General features: G+C 40.7%; 1 non-coding gene across 1 annotated transcript; it reads left to right on the forward strand.

The window, feature by feature from the left end:
• Positions 1 to 13013: 13013 nt before the first annotated feature.
• Trnap-cgg (transfer RNA proline (anticodon CGG)) lies at positions 13014 to 13088 on the forward strand. The gene has a single exon. It is a non-coding gene; the product is annotated as a tRNA-Pro (tRNA).
• Positions 13089 to 17952: the final 4864 nt, after the last annotated feature.

The following is a 17952-nucleotide window of genomic DNA, read 5'->3' on the forward strand; positions in this document are numbered from 1 at the left end:
CCTGTCATTTGTAATGGGACAATTCAAAATTGAATATAAATTTAACATTAATATAAATTATTTCTGACGTTTCTATCATTTATAGACAGTCATACCCAAAATTTTATTCAGAGTCAGATAATAGCTTTTATGGGGGAAGCGATGCTGATATAAAAGTACTGCACCACTTTGCTTTAAAGACCATCTTCTGAAGCAACTGAGCTATCTTCTTCAAAGCAGGAGGTCAAAATACGAGTATTTCGATTCAGCAAACTAGTTTCCCGAATATCGCGACGTTCTAAGAAACTTGAATTAAGTACATGAATAACAATACGTTGCTTCATAATAGCTGATTCTAGATTTGTGTCCCCGAAATTAAATTAATAAGCAGAACAATAACATTCTACTCAATTTCTATTACAGTAATTTTATTCTGAACTTTGTTTAAAAGTTGTTATCACAACTATTCACATGTCAGTCCGATGCAGTTAATATCTTATAGTCATGGTTTGCATGCACCGGCCACTGCTCGCACTACACACGCATTATTTCGTAACACACCACTAGATACTACTTGGTGACGTCAGGACCCTGGCGACGATGTTTAGTGTTCATTTTGTGCAACACAGTTTCCCACTTGCTTGCCTGAAAAATTGAACCACCATCTATCTCTTCGTAATTATTGAGATACTGAACTCGGAAAGAGGAAACGATCTTATTACTATCCATTGCAGAGTTTCAGTATTAACTTTTCGAGGGGAAAAGTACATTGTAATTCGAAAGAGTATTGAGAGATGACAGATGTTTCACTCGTATTATTTTTCAAAACCCCTACTGTGTGTTATCTAAGTAATTCTTCACACTGTATACAATATAGTGCTTAAAGATATTAAATTACCTTATTATAACGACTTAATGTTGTTTTTGGTAATCTCTTTAATATCTTTAGGTACAACTGTACAATTTTATCCCTAGGTAGTGAATGCTGTTTTGGCGTTAATGTTTCTTCTTTTGTGATGAGTGTAAGTTGGGTATTGATAAATCAGTGAACCGCTAAGCTTTGGCTTCTTACAACATTAAACAACGTATTTGCAAGACTATTCAAACAAAACAGCAATGTACGACAGGCGTTCAGTAAGTAACGCAACACTTTTTTTTTCTCGGCCATCTTGGGCTGAAATAATAAGAAATTTGTTGGGGGACATCGTGGTATGAACCCGCATCAGCACCTATAGTTTCATGAAATGCCGAGAGGCGGCGGCCCTATACCTAGCGTTCAAAATGCCGTCTGTAACGGTGATGCGTTCCAAGCAGAGAGCTGTTATTGAGTTTCTTTTGGCGGAAAACCAGAGCTTCGCAGGTACTCAAAGGCGCTTTCAGCATGTCTAGAGATGCCTGGCAGTGAACAAAGGCCAAATCTGTCCGATCTCCCGCGTGACGCACCAGCTGTTGTGACTGCTACGATTTCGGAACGTGCGGACACTCTCATCCGAAATGATCGAAGGATCGCAATCAAACAGCTCGTTGTCAATTTGACGTGTCTGTCAGTAGTCATGACACACCAGATGGGGTACACAAAGGTGTGTCCTATCTCATGCAACGCACAGCCCGGATCTAGCACCTTCCTACTTCAGTCTGCTTGGCCCAGCGAAGGATGCACTGCGCGAGAAGCAGTATGTGGATGACCGAGAGGTTGTTGATGGAGCAAGATGTCTCCTCCGACGTCGACCAGTAGAGTGGTACCAAGAGGGTATACAGGCCCTCTCACTAAGGTGGTGTAAGGCCGTCACACTGAACAGAGATTATGTAGTAAAATAGGACTTTGTAGGCAAAAGACTGGGGAATTATATGATGTATTCGAATCATGAATAAAACCAACCTGCATTCAGAAAATGTGTCGCATTAATGAGTGCCTCCCGTACAGTAGGGATAAAACGAAGCAAGCGCTTTTTTACAGACGCTCCAAGTGGTAACCCTGATTTCTTGGTTTTTCCCCTAAATTACTTCAGCAAAATGCCGGGACCGTTCCTTCCATACGGCTACCGCCAACCATCTGTCACAACCTTGTCAAAGTAACTCTGTAAGTATAGTATCTAAATGCCTGTGTGTATGAGTAACGTATTTTTATTTTCTTATTTTTTTCGTGAATTATAGTAAGAGACGTTCAATGTCCTTGCAATAGTGATCTAAACTACAACTAGACACAAAAGACACTCATTGAGAGACTCCCATTTATATAAAGATGTGCTGACTTATACAGAATTCGTTCCTGAGCGTAAATTAATGGTACATATAATATTAATTCATTTCAGTGTAGTGTCATTATGAGGTATAGCTCGTTTGACGCTGTAACAATGCTATCACAAGCTACTATGTTAAAAGAAACTCTGATCTGCAGGGGCGCAGTGTGTGCCACTCACATTCGAGAGCAGCTTGAAACAACGCAGGCTGCACGTGTTACGTCACTTTATACGAGCGGCACTATTTTATGGTGACACTGATTTCGGCCGTCTTGCATTTTCAACGAATGTGTGTGTTACCTACATGATTATTTTTGGTCTGCATGTGTTTAATATGCAATCCTTATGCAAAGCTCTTTTTAAATGATTCATTCGTAACATGGTCACGAGAAAAACTAAAATCGCTAGAGGAGCAATTGACCTGTGCCTCTAGATGAAACAAGAAATTAAAGATAGTTACACTCCTGGAAATTGAAATAAGAACACCGTGAATTCATTGTCCCAGGAAGGGGAAACTTTATTGACACATTCCTGGGGTCAGATACATCACATGATCACACTGACAGAACCACAGGCACATAGACACAGGCAACAGAGCATGCACAATGTCGGCACTAGTACAGTGTATATCCACCTTTCGCAGCAATGCAGGCTGCTATTCTCCCATGGAGACGATCGTAGAGAGTCTGGATGTAGTCCTGTGGAACGGCTTGCCATGCCATTTCCACCTGGCGCCTCAGTTGGACCAGCGTTCGTGCTGGACGTGCAGAGCGCGTAAGACGACGCTTCATCCAGTCCCAAACATGCTCAATGGGGGACAGATCCGGAGATCTTGCTGGCCAGGGTAGTTGACTTACACCTTCTAGAGCACGTTGGGTGGCACGGGGTACATGCGGACGTGCATTGTCCTGTTGGAACAGCAAGTTCCCTTGCCGGTCTAGGAATGGTAGAACGATGGGTTCGATGACGGTTTGGATGTACCGTGCACTATTCAGTGTCCCCTCGACGATCACCAGAGGTGTACGGCCAGTGTAGGAGATCGCTCCCCACACCATGATGCCGGGTGTTGGCCCTGTGTGCCTCGGTCGTATGCAGTCCTGATTGTGGCGCTCACCTGCACGGCGCCAAACACGCATACGACCATCATTGGCACCAAGGCAGAAGCGACTCTCATCGCTGAAGACGACACGTCTCCATTCGTCCCTCCATTCACGCCTGTCGCGACACCACTGGAGGCGGGCTGCACGATGTTGGGGCGTGAGCGGAAGACGGCCTAACGGTGTGCGGGACCGTAGCCCAGCTTCATGGAGACGGTTGCGAATGGTCCTCGCCGATACCCCAGAAGCAACAGTGTCCCTAATTTGCTGGGAAGTGGCGGTGCGGTCCCCTACGGCACTGCGTAGGATCCTACGGTCTTGGCGTGCATCCGTGCGTCGCTGCGGTCCGGTCCAGGTCGACGGGCACGTGCACCTTCCGCCGACCACTGGCGACAACATCGATGTACTGTGAAGACCTCACGCCCCACGTGTTGAGCAATTCGGCGGTACGTCCACCCGGCCTCCCGCATGCCCACTATACGCCCTCGCTCAAAGTCCGTCAACTGCACATACGGTTCACGTCCACGCTGTCGCGGCATGCTACCAGTGTTAAAGACTGCGATGGAGCTCCGTATGCCACGGCAAACTGGCTGACACTGACGGCGGCGGTGCACAAATGCTGCGCAGGTAGCGCCATTCGACGTCCAACACCGCGGTTCCTGGTGTGTCCGCTGTGCCGTGCGTGTGATCATTGCTTGTACAGCCCTCTCGCAGTGTCCGGAGCAAGTATGGTGGGTCTGACACACCGGTGTCAATGTGTTCTTTTTTCCATTTCCAGGAGTGTATATCCACGAAAGATATGCTTCTGTCGATCAGGAAGGGCTCTAAGACAAAAGGGACGAGGCTCCATGAAGGAATTATGTGAATGGTAAGGAAATAGGCAGAGGTGATGTACATGTAAAACAAACAAATGACTGCAATTTCGTAAAAGTGTATGATTCATTGAAGAGAAGGAGATTCGCAACGAAGCACGTCAATAGCGCGTTGGTCTAGCTCTGTCCGTTATGCAAGCAATTATTCCGCTTGACATTGATTGATAGAGTTGTTGTTTATCATACTGTCCAACTGGCGCGTTAGCTCGTCAAAATCCTGAGCTGCTTCGAGGGCCTTGCTCCTAATGCTCGAAACGTTCTCAATTGCGGATAGATGCGGCGATCTTCCTTTCCACGGTGGTGTTCGGCAAGCTCGAAGACAAGCGGTAGAAACTCTCGCTATGTCGGGTGGGCGTTATCTTGCTGAAATGTAAGCCCAGGATGGATTGCCATGAAGGAAGACAAAACGGGGATAGAACGTCGTCAACGTACTGCTGTGCTGTAAGAGTGCCGCGGTTGACAAACAGAGGGGTCCTGTTGTGTGTTGTGTGTGTGTGTTGTGTGTGTGTGTGTGTGTGTGTGTGTGTGTGTAAAAATAAAAAATTAAAAAATTAAAAAAAAAAACACCGTGGCGCCCCAGACCACTGCTCCACGGCAATCAGGTTAGTATTTTAGCTCTATCTAGTGCGTCTTCAGACACGTCGTCGGCCCGGAATTTCACTGAATGGAGTAGAATTGTCTTGAGTGATGAGTCCGTCTTCGAAATGAGCCTCGATGCATTGAATTAATGCAGCGATCTGTTGTCAATGTACGACGACCCACCAAACTTTACACACGCTTTTAACGTGTAAATGGGACGTAACTAACTCGAAATAACGGCAGAACACTGAAGAAACTTTACGGATATGATTACTGGCTATACAAGAACATGTTGAAGGTTCAGAGTCCGTATGCAAGGGAATTTGGAAAAACTAAAAGAAAATGCATCAAGATTTGGTCGCTTTTCACGTATAATGTTCTGTTACATGTTTCTCGACGAACATGTAGCTTGTCTTTCAAAATCAGATTATATTTTTCATTCGCTGCACGTGCCCAAGGTACGGAATCTCTCTGCGTTTAGTGGCAGTCAGCACCTCTCTTCGTAGTTTGCTCCTGACAGAAATGTTGACCGCTAGAGTGAACTCCCATGAAAACTTAAACATTCTTGTGCAAATGCATAGTTCCATAGTCTCAGCCTCGTAAATGTCCAAACACAGATTCCAGAAAACACAGCTGTCCATACATGTGATTTTAAAACAAGGATTGCAATAAATACGAAAACAGAGAAAAATCGGAGGTGGGAATGAACGCAAAAAATGAACGAAAATATGTCTATGGTGGTTGTTACCGAATTATGAGAGTTTTTTGCGGTACTACGGCTTTCATTCTATTAATGTTGTTACAATACTTTCAAGAAATGATGCCTTACTTCACTGTTAGAAATTAGAAATGTGTATCTTCCCTGAGATTTTTTATTCATTTTTTACGCTCACGTTCCAATGAATTAATAAATCATTGCCCCATGGGGGTAAAAACTAAATAAAAAATCCTTGTATAAATTGTCAGCAATTGCCATCGATTGAGTACTTGGTCTAGAGGCAATAAAAATAAATTAGTTTTAATGTAGTCACTACTAGCGCTATTAATTTAGAGAACAGATACATAGCTTGTCACTTCGCACGAGTGTTATTGGGGGTGATTGTTAAGGGATACTCTCTATTCCTAGGCTCTCGCTTTGCCCGCGTGAAGTGCAAAATTACAAACGAGCTCCACATGGCAACACCCACACAGAGCTTCCATAAATCGTAATAATGAATATTCTCATATAAGGATTAAATAGGTGGTATCTGTAGTAGGAAGCCTTTTTGACTCGGGCGATTGAAATAAATTGCTGTTCCTGCCAAGGTGGTAAAAATAAAGAAAAAGCTACCTTAAAACAGAAAGTGGTGCAAAGTGTTTTTTGAAAGTCAGAAAATGTGTAGCTTCCCAGCGACAACGAGACGTTGTAGCATCCTTCACTTCTTGCAACACTTGGCTTGAAGTGATACTCGCAATAATTTGTGACGCAAGGATCGCATGAAGTTGATATAGGAATCCTACGCTTGGGACAGATATGTGAGCGTAGTGATTATTGAAGCAAGAATGGAGTAACCACACAATGTGGTAATCTGACCTTGCTTCCTGTCGGTACGTAAGCAGGAGGTCCATTGCAAGAGATGCAGTGACGTTTTGACATATTCATTTCGATACTATGCCTGGAAATGTTGGAACACGTGAGGCAATACTGACGCTACGACTCATCTTAGAAGCTAGATTAAGGAAAGGGAAACGTACGTTTCTAGCATTTGTAGACTTAGAGAAAGCTTTTGACAATGTTGACTCGAATACTCTCTTTCAAATTCTGAAGGTGGCAGGGGTAAAATACAGGGAGCGAAAGGCTATTTACAATTTGTACAGAAACCAGATGGCAGTTATAAGAGTCGAGGAGCATGAAAGGGAAGCGGTGGTTGACAAGGGAGTGAGACAGGGTTGTAGCCTCTCCCCGATGTTATTCAATCTGTATATTGAGCAAGCGGTGAAGGAAACAAAAGAAAAATTTCGAGTAGGTATTAAAATCCATGGAGAAGTAATAAAAACTTTGAGATTTGCCAATGACATTGTAATTCTGTCAGAGACAGCAAAGGACTTGGAGGAGCAGTCGAACGGAATGGATAGTGTCTTGAAAGGAGGATATAAGATGAACATCAACAAAAACAAAACGAGGATAATGGAATGTAGTCGAATTAAGTTGGGTGACACTGACGGAATTAGATTAGGAGATGAGACACTTAAAGTAGTAAAGGAGTTTTGCTATTTGGGGAGCAAAATAACTGATGATGGTCGAAGTAGAGAGGATACAAAATGTAGACTGGCAATGGCAAGGAAAGCGTTTCTGAAGAAGAGAAATTTGTTAACATCGAGTATAGATTTAAGTGTCAGGAAATCATTTCTGAAAGTATTTGTATGGAGTGTAGCCATGTATGGAAGTGAAACATGGACGATAAATAGTTTGGACAAGAAGAGAATAGAAGCTTTCGAAATGTGGTGCTACAGAAGAATGCTGAAGATTAGATGGGTAGATCACATAACTAATGAGGAAGTATTGAAGATGATTGGCGAGAAGAGAAGTTTGTGGCACAGTTTGACTAGAAGAAGGGATCGGTTGGTAGGACATGTTCTGAGACATCAAGGGATCATCAATTTGGTATCGTAGAGCAGCATGGAGGGTAAAAATCGTAGAGAGAGACCAAGAGATGAATACACTAAGAAGATTCAAAATGATGTAGGTTGCAGTAGGTACTGGGAGATGAAGAAGCTTGCACAGGATAGAGTAGCATGGAGAGCTGCATCAAACCAGTCTCAGGACTGAAGACCACAACAACAACTATGCCTGTGTGTAGCAGACATATTTCCACGGCCTACTCATAAATATTAAGGTTTAAAAGGTATATTTATTTTCGTGCTTCGGCGACACCATAATAAACTTTAAAATGTTTCGTGATAACCTAGTTACCGTAGGAATACTTCCAGGATCTACTTGTGAAAATAAATGTTTAAAAAGCATGTTTGTTTCCCATTTTTGGCGGCACCAGAACAAACTTCCATAGGTACGGTGGTAATTTACTTACAAGTTATAAAATTTCTTTCACATAGAATGTCATAATTATGTGGAACGGTCGAGTTTCAAGGCCATTGACAGAATTCACTTTCATTTATGACTACATGTTGTTCATTTAAAACTGATTACATAAAATAGCGAAAACACATTTTTAAGCAACTATATATCTTATTAGCTTAACAATAAATGGAATGAGTTTCCAAATAACATCAATTTATGGTATGTAAGGACTGTGGAGAGAAAATAATTTCTATTTGTTTCTAAAAGAAATCTGACAGTCTGTTTGGATTATTATGTAATTATGAAGATTACCAACATTTATCTTTCACAGTCTAATTCTCCTTCTTTTCTGCTATAGTTAATGTTAAAGATGGATAATTACGTCTTTCTCTGGTTAATATTATAATAATTATGTCCTTTTTCACCCTGGAAGAGTGACTGCCACATATTTTATTAGGTAAGTATTTTATTTTGTAGCAGTAATTCAAATTATTAACTCTTTAAAGAGGTTCATATCAAATGAGTAATACACCTCATTCTCATAGCATAATTTTCCACAATGGGTGCTTGTTCACAAAATCCTGGTATATTCTAATTCAGCTAATGAAAACAGAGATTTCAAGTTAACTTATTGCTTTGTTTGCATTAGAGGTTTATAATTATTTGAAAAACTTTTAGAGAAAATGCTTGTGATTTGTTCAAAAAATTGTGCACAATTTCATATTTCCTGTTTCTGTTGCAACTGAATGTGACTTTTGAGTCATCCTCAAATAGAGCTAGTACATTTTGTTGGGCGCTGGTGACCTCACCAATTAGCACTGTAAACCACCTTTGTCATCATCTGTGACTTATTTTACTTTAATTGGCAGGTCAATGATGTATATAAGAAATGTATATACCTAATATTAATATTTAGATCTCAATTAATGACTCTCATTCCCCCCAAAAAAACCCTCCACTTAGTGAAGCTTCTTTCTGCTTCTATTAATTGCATCATTCGGAATATTTTTCTACATGAATGGCTTTAAATATATTATGAACCAGATATATGATAAATCATTAATTCAATACACTGTTGATTATTATAACATTTCATGATGAACACAGTCTTACGTGTTTAACGAAACATAGAAACAGATATATTCAGTTATTTTACCCTTGCTATATGAAGATGACATTCTCAATTGAGATATGCATTCTGTTTATGAAGTATGAAGTTATTATAACCTACAGGACAGTATTTTCCCAAATATTTTAATTAATGATATCAGTAATGAATCTTACAAGTAATTGTTCACATCACAATTAGACTCCTCTTTTATAACTTAGTTTACATATTATTGTAATCTGTCTAGGAAATATGACACATATTTGAATGAAAAAAATTTATTATATGACAAAACTCTTTAGTAGTGGAGATATTATCAACTCTTTATTTCATTACGAAACATAATTTCCATTATAGTAGAATGAGTCATCATTAAATGGCTAATGATTAAATACTTCAGAAACAATTTATTCAGTATACTGATTTGATTCTTCAAGTGAATTGTTTCATTCTCTTTTGTCTGCTAAGTTTAAGAAATAATTTTTGAACATACTCGCTGCTTTTGAACATTTATGACACCCCTGTTCTACATTATACTAAAGGAAACTTGTACTATGGCCGGCAGCTTTATATCTGTTTTTATTGTACCCTATATGTTGTCTGGACTGTTAATTTCTGACTTTACACGAAATCTTTTGCATTTTAGTAAATTTTCATAGAATATTAGAACAAATATTGTAGGTTTCAACAAAAATATTTGTTGTGCACATTTATAAGGAATTTCAACTTCTGTTTGCTTTGCAAGACATTGTAACCACTTGAATTATTTATGGTGTTATATCTTTCTTTGTGTCGTTTTTAGTTATTTTTCAAGAAGGTAATTACAAATAGTGCTATAAATTCATTACGAAACACGTGAAATTTACTATTCTAACCCAGTTCGTTGTAAACATTTTTATGATCTGTACTTTCCAGATTATTTCGAAAACATTTGATTCTGATTTTGTTAGCTTCGCTGCCATCTTAGAAGGATGCTCTAAGCAGCCTTGTACTAGGTTGTTTATGTTAACTAAGACCACTGAATCATTGCAGTTTCTTCCGGTTGGGACAATGGGCGTTATGTAACACATATTTCTAGCTGAGAAAATCATGCTGAAACTTCTTCTCACTCGCTGGTACTCTGACCTGTCAGAGATTACGGTGTTCAAAGATAGAAACATCAAAGTCTGAAGGTCGAAGAACGCAGCCTACATCTGTAGCCTGCGTGATTCTCAAAAGTGGATTCCCGAGTGACTCATCTGAGGAAAGTGTCGAAACAGCACGATATTTCGGCGTCTTGCAAAGATTCTGTCATCAGAATCTCTGATGGCGAGAGATGATGTCGCTCTACCACGACATGCTTATATGATTCTTTAAAGTGTGTTAAGAGTAAAAAGAATATTATATAAGCCGACGATTGAAGCTAATAAAAGGGCGTCGCTCCAATGAGAACATTTTCTGCTGTTTGACTCGTGAAATAGATGTGATAACTGGAATTCCTTTCTCCGTGACATACACGTCATCTCGCGTTATGTTGTCGGGCATTCGACGAAATGCGTACCGAAGATATATATTATCTTTTTTCTTACTACATACGCGTTCATGGAGGCATAAGCTAATGCTATGAACTTTTTTTTACTTCTAAGAATTGTCAACTACTTCTACTTAAAGGCCAAAACGCACCCAACAGAAAAATTCTTCATAGAAGAAATATGCAATGACAATCTTCCAAGAGTAACTTGGTACTGCTTAGTGAGATAGCTGACAGTATGCAGAGTTCAGATTATCTGGTCTAACCAAACAATTACTTCAAGAAAAAATAAACCCTTTCCCACAACTTGGTGACTCACAGTGATTGTCAGATGCGGATTTTGCTGTAGAAGATGTTCACCAATTAAAAGCGCTGAACATATCATACAAAAGGGTACGAAAAGCATTTTCAGTTTTCATAACAGAGTCTGATTCGGAAAGTCCATGTGACTAAAACATCCGTTCATTTCTAATGTCTGGAGAAAGTTGCTGAAACATTTCCCAAAGTTCACGTGGAAACGGAAGATCATTTATGTGAAAGATCTTAACAAATGAAAAGCACCAGTTTGCTTATGTTCTACAATATTACTTTTATTGTTAACCGGTTTTCGGCTTACAAGGCCATCTTCAGACATGTCTGAAAAGACATACAGTTAGAAAAGATACGTTGCTGTAGTCTTTCGCATGAAGTTTCCTCTGCAGTGATGAACATGTTGACCGATTACTAGAAGCTTTTAACACATTGTGTGGCAGACATGAACTAACTTCCTAATTTGTGATTGGGTCACTACTACTAACAACGTTACTACATAAACGAAACGGATACTGTGAAAGAACTAACAGAGTATATACTATGTTTTTACAACGCGTACTGCTCTGTCAGAGAAACAAATGTTCTGATCAGCGACAGACTGTTTCAGGAAATTATCATCTGTTCGAGAACGACATGTAATAAGAGCTTCTTAAGTGAGTCCGTCTTTTCAGTTTCCCGTAACACGAACGTTATTCAGTCAACATTCTTTTCGGTGGACTTTCTTCTTCTGTTCATTCGCCATTAATAGAGAGATACTGACTCGAAAATTCAGGAATTTGTTTGGTGCGTATTTTAGGTTCTTTTGTTGTTACATGAACGGCTATGAGTCTAGTTATTAATAACCAATTAATCTAGGAAGTGGCTACTCAAAGGGATATCCGTAATTGTTAAATATTGTACCATCATTTATTAGTTTCTTTATTTCACGAACGAAAAGGAAATTAACAAAATAATAATTATTGCAGAATTTAAAAAAATAATTAGTGATTTTTAAGGGAATTATGCTGCAACAATTTCAGGAAAGATAATTCATGTAAATTTATGAAGCATTTTTTAAAAATTTTCCGTAATGTTGGTGACGGAAGTTGCTTGATGTACGAGAACGATTTCCCCTTTCCAGTTTCATTCATTTGTGGTCTGCGCTGGGAAAGTTTGTAGTCGGTACACTTTGGCAGATTGTCATATTTTGTCTACTTTAGCTCCTTGGACTCTCATTTCACGAAATATAAGTTGCACAAAGTAATATGTTTGACTCGCTTTCGGGCGCGGGCTCTCCAAATTTTGAAAGTAAGGCTCTCCACGTTGCACAGTACCTTTTTTGCAGGGCCTCCCATTGAAGTTTTGTTTATTACCTCTAAAGCTTTCAGCCGGCCGTGGTGACCGATCGGTTCTAGGCGCTACAGTCCGGAACTTCGCGACCGCTACAGTCGCAGATTCGAATCCTGCCTCGGGCATGGATTTGTTTGGTGTCCTTAGGTTAGTTAGGTTTAGGTAGTTCTAATTTCTAGGGGTCTGATGACCTAAGAAGTTAAGTCCCATAGTGCTCAGAGCCATTTGAACCATTTGACGCTTTACCATGGCGAAACGTACAACTCTTCATTGACTCATCTCCTGTCTCTTACGTTAGTCCAAGATGATAAAGGCGTCAGACCGACAGATAAAAGTCAAGAATCACTGACTAAATAAGTCGAGTCGAAGTGCGCAATCCGTCTTTGAATCCTACCTCTTATCTTAATCCAGTACGATAACTCTCGTAGACGGACGAACATTACCCAAGACTCGTTTGCACGTTGAAATGGAACGACCACATAGGCTCAGCTGAAGGTAGGCTTGTAGCAGGTGTCAGACTTATGCGACTACATCTCTACTTCGCAAACCACACTGCGGTGTATGGCGTAGGGTGCTTTGTGGACCACTGTCCTTTCCCCCATTTCCTGTTCCAGTCTGACAACCCTCTGTGTGGATTCGATTGTCTCTCATTTTACCTTCATGGACTGGCTGCAAAATGGTTCAAATCCTACATCTCTGTGTCAATAGGAAAAACACGTGTATTAAGTCATCAGGCAGCATCCACCTGGGAACCAATAACATGTAGTGTCCCGCAAGGTTTCATCTTAGTGGCCTTACTTTTTCTTGTGTATATCAATGATCTTTCTTCAGTAACATTCCAGAATGAGATTTTCACTCTGCAGCGGAGTATGCGCTGCTATGAAACTTCCTGGTAGATTAAAACTGTGTGTCGGGTGGGGGGTGAGTCGTGCTTGGGTAGCTCAGTTGGTAGAGCACTTGCCCGCGGAAGGCAAAGGTCCCGAGTTCGAGCCTCGGTCCGGCACATAGTTTTAATCTGCCAGGATGTTTCATGTCAGCGCACACTCCGCTGCAGAGTGAAAATCTCATTCTGGAAACATCCCCCAGGCTGTGGCTAAGTCATGTCTTCACAATATCCTTTCTTCCAGGAGTGCTAGTTCTGCAAGCTTCGCAGGAGAGCTTCTGTGAAGTTTGGAAAGTAGGACACGAGGTACTGGCGGAAGTAAACCTGTGAGGACAGGGCGTGAGTCGTACTTGGGTAGCTGAGTTGATAGAGCACTTGCCCGCAAAGGTTCGGAGATCGAGGCTCGGTCCGGCACAGAGTTTTAATCTGCCATGAAGTTTCAGTAACGTTACCAGAAGCCAAGTTTGTTTTGTTTGCAGAATACAAAAATTGCAGTAAATAAGTCAACAATATCGCTGTTTCTATGTAGGACGTGGTTAAGATTTGTAAACAAAGACAGGTACTTTACTTCGCTCTAATATTTTCATACTGTATAAGGAACTAATTAACAGAGAATTCAAAGAGCACCAAGTATGCAGTTATATTTTTAAGTTTCGTATATTAGAAAACATTGAAAGATCGCAATAGTCCTAAATCTATTAAAACTAGCTCAGGTAAAAAACCTCACATAAGCCCTACAGATTTGAACCTATCTTGACATTCTCTCTTGTCTGATGCTTCTGACCTCGACGTAACCGAAAATACTGATAATAATACATTTAATAGCCAAAGGTTTGGAACAAAACCACGGAACCAGCAGAAGTGAAAAGATCTGAGTTCATAATCGTTTTAATGCCCAGAGATGAATTTTTAGTACTATTACTTTGAAAAAGTGCTTAAATAACAGGAAAATGGACATATATGAACAGTATGTCAACACGATGAACGTGTGGTGCATGACATTTGAAAATGTCTTATATTTAAAAATTAAGTTCAAAGAAATTTTCAACTACCTCATTATTTTTTTCGAGATATTAATTTTCCAAAGAAAAATGACGGCCTCCACAGTCTCTAGAAATGAACTTCAAGATTCACTTTTGGATTTGAACGATCACTAAGTGCGTAGAAAGAAAAAGCTTTGCAGTAACAGCTGCCATACGCGTCTGCAGTACACACAGCACACATAAAAAAATTACTCGCTGAAGCCCATTACAGTAGCCCCTGTCATACGTGTCTGTAATACACTATAAATACTTAAAAACGTGCACGTTGAATCGACAGCACAGTGATGTAACTTCGCAGCGTGACCGCGAAGATGGTAACCTTGTTTATTATTATACTTCAGTAGGTAATTGTGACAAGTGTAATGACGCAACAGGTTTTCTGAATACTGGTTGTATAAAGACTGAAGGCATTAAAGTTATCTACGCTAATATTATAAGACAGATATTTTTGAGCTATAAAACTATCACTGTACATAAATATTTGTCAAACACTATCCTAAAAGATTCAGGATGAAAATAATACAGGTAATAACTTAAGACACAATCAACACCTTCACTATGCGATACTAATGGCAATATTATCGAAGGCAGCGCCACTAAAGCAGATATACTAAATACATTTTTCCGAAATTCTTTCAGCAAAGAAGACGATCGAATTAAGAAAGCTGCTGACATGAGTGAATTATTCGTAGAAGCAGATATATCATTGGTATAGCGAAACAGTTTAAATCACTTAATAAAGGTTGGTCTTCCAGTCCAGATAGTATACCAATAAAGTTCCTTTCAGAGTACGCTGATACAATAGCCCCATACTTAGCAATCATATACAGTCACTCGCTCGACGAAAGATCCGTACCTAAAGACTGGAAAGTTGTACAATTCACACCAGTACTCAAGAAAGGAAATAGGAGTAATCCAATTACAGACCCGTATCACTGATGTCGAACTGAAGTAGAAATTTGGAACATGTACTGTGTTCGAACATTACGAATGACCTAGAAGGTAACGGTCTATTGACACACAGTCAGCAAGGATTCAGAAAATATCGTCCTTTTGAAACATAACTAGTTTTTTGTTCGCACGAACTAATGACTCCATACTTCTAGATTTCCAAAAGGCTTCTGGGACCGTTCCTCACAAGAGACTACTGATCAAATTTCGTATATGGTGTATCGCTTCAGTTGTGTGGATGGATTCGTGGTTTCCTGCCAGTAATGTCACAGTTTGTAGTAATCGACGGAAAATCCTCGAGTACAACAGAACTGATATTTGGCGTTCCTAAGGGAAGTGTTACAGGCCCGGTGCTGCTCCTGATCTATATAAACAATTCAGAAGACTATCTAAGCAGCCGTTCAAAAATGGCTCTGAGCACCATGGGACTTAACTTCTGAGTCCCCTAGAACTTAGAACTACATAAACCTAACTAACCTAAGGACATCACACACATCCATGCCTGAGGCAGGATTCGAACCTGCGACCGTAGCGGTCGCGCGTTTCCAGACTGAAGTGCCTAGAATCGCCCGGCCACATCGGCCGGCAGACGTCTTGGATTGTTTGCAGATTGCGACGTTATTCACAGTCTAGCAAAGTGATCAGAGGATCAAAACCAATTACAAAAAATGGTTCAAATGGCTCTAAGCAGTAAGGGACTTAACAGCTGACGTCGTCAGTCCCCTAAACCTAGAACTACTTAAACCTAACTAACCTAAGGACATCCCACACATCCTTGCACGAGACAGGTTCAAAATGGCTCTTAACACTATGGCATTTAACATCTGAGATCATCAGTCCCCTAGACTTAGAACTACTTAAACCTAACATCACACACATCCATTCCCGAGGCAGGATTTGAACCTGCGACCGTAGCAGCCGCGTGGTTCCGGACCGAAGTGCCTAGAACCGCTTGGCCACCGTGGCCGGCAAAACCAATTGCAAAATGACTTAGACACCATAGCTGTATGGTGCGAAAAGTGGAAATTTGCTCTGAATAAGAAAAAGTGTGAGGTCGTACACATGAGTTCTAAAAGGAATTCGTTGAATTTCGATTACACGACAAAACACACAAAAATCTAATGGCTGTCGGTTCAACTAACTACCCAGGAATTACAATTAAGAGCACTTAAATTTGAACGATCACGTAGGTAACGTTGTGAGGATGGCAAACCAAAGACTGATTTTATTGGCAGAACACTTATAAGGTGGAAGAACGGAATAATAGACTGCCTACACTGCGCTTGTTCATCCTCTGCTAGAGTAATGTTGTGGGTACAGGATTCTTACCAGATAGGATTGAAGGAGGACATCGAAAAAGAACAGATTGTTTTGTATTGTCCCGAAACAGGGGGTGAGAGTCTCACGGTTACGATAAGCTAGTTGGGTGGAAATAATTAAAACAAAGGCGTTTTTCGTTGCCGCGAGATCTTTTCTTGAAATTTCAATAACGAACTTTCTCCTCCGAATGTGACAATATTTTACTGACGCAAACCTATATAGGGCGAAATGATTGTCGTAAAATAAGAGACATCAGAGCTCGTACTGAAAGGTTTAACCCTTTTATTTTTCTCACGCACGCGCTGTAAGAGAGTGGAACGGCACAGAAACAGTCTGAAGGTAGTTCGATGAACACTCTGCCGGGAATCTGGAAAGTGTGAATTGCAGATCAATCACGTAGATGTAGATGCAATGAACTAGTTGAACGTTATAGCACAGCGGTTTAACACCAACTCCACTTGTGGTCTTCAGTCCGAAGACTTGCCCAATATTGCTCTCCATGCTAGCCTATCCTGAGCAAGCCTCTTCATTTCTGCATAGGTATTGCGACATACACCCATCTCATTCTGTTTTGTTTTGGTTTCCCTCAAAAATTCTCCCCCCCACCCATTTCCCTCCGTTATCAAATTCATGATTACTTTATAGCGTCCCTGTGCCAATATCTAATAACAATATTTTTCGGAAGTGATGTGAGACGTAGATAAACTACACTACTGGGCATTAAAAGTGTTACACCACGAAGATGACGTGCTACAGACGCGAAATTTAACCGACAAGAAGAAGATGCTGTGATATGCAAATGACAAGCTTTTCAGAGCAAACACACAAGGTTGTCGCCGGTGGCGATACCTACAACGTGCTGACATGAGGAAAGTTTCCAACCAATTTCTCATACACAAACAGCAGTTGACCGGAGTTGCCTGGTGAAACGTTGTAGTGATGCCTCGTTTAAGTTTAAGGAGGAGAAATGCGTACCATCACCTTTCCGACTTCGATAAGGGCCGGATTGTAGCCCATCGCGATTGCGGTTTATCCTATCGCGACGTTGCTGCTCGCGTTGGTCGGGATCCAATGACTGTTAGCAGAATATGTAATCGGTGGGTTCAGGAGGGTAATACGGAACGCCTTGCTGGATACCAACGGCCTCGTATCACTAGCAGTCGAGATGACAGGCATCTTATCCGCATGGCTGTAACGAATCGTGCAGCCACGTCTCGATCCCTGAGTCAACACATGGAGACGTTTGCAAGACAGCAACCATCTGCACGAACAGTTCGACACCGTTTGCAGCAGCATGGACTATCAGCTCGGAGACTATGGCTGCGGTTACCCTTGACGGCGCATGACAGACAGGAGCGCCTGTGATGGTGTACTCAACGACGAACCTGGGTGCACGAATGTCAAAGCGTCATTTTTTTGGGATGAATCCAGCCATTTTCTGTTTACAGCATTATGATGGTCGCATCCGTGTTTGGCGACATGTCAGTGAACGCACGTTGGAAGCATGTATTCGTCATCGTCATTCCCACTATCACAATTCAGAGTCCGAATCTTGTTAAAATTCTCAATTCAGTAAAAAGTTTAAATATTCACACGAATTGACATTTAAGTCAAAGAGATTACTATTCATCTTCCCGTTTATCTAATCTGATAACTGTCCAAATTAAAGTC

Source organism: Schistocerca gregaria, chromosome 2 (assembly GCF_023897955.1).
Source record: "Schistocerca gregaria isolate iqSchGreg1 chromosome 2, iqSchGreg1.2, whole genome shotgun sequence".
Taxonomy (NCBI): Eukaryota; Metazoa; Arthropoda; class Insecta; order Orthoptera; family Acrididae; genus Schistocerca; species Schistocerca gregaria.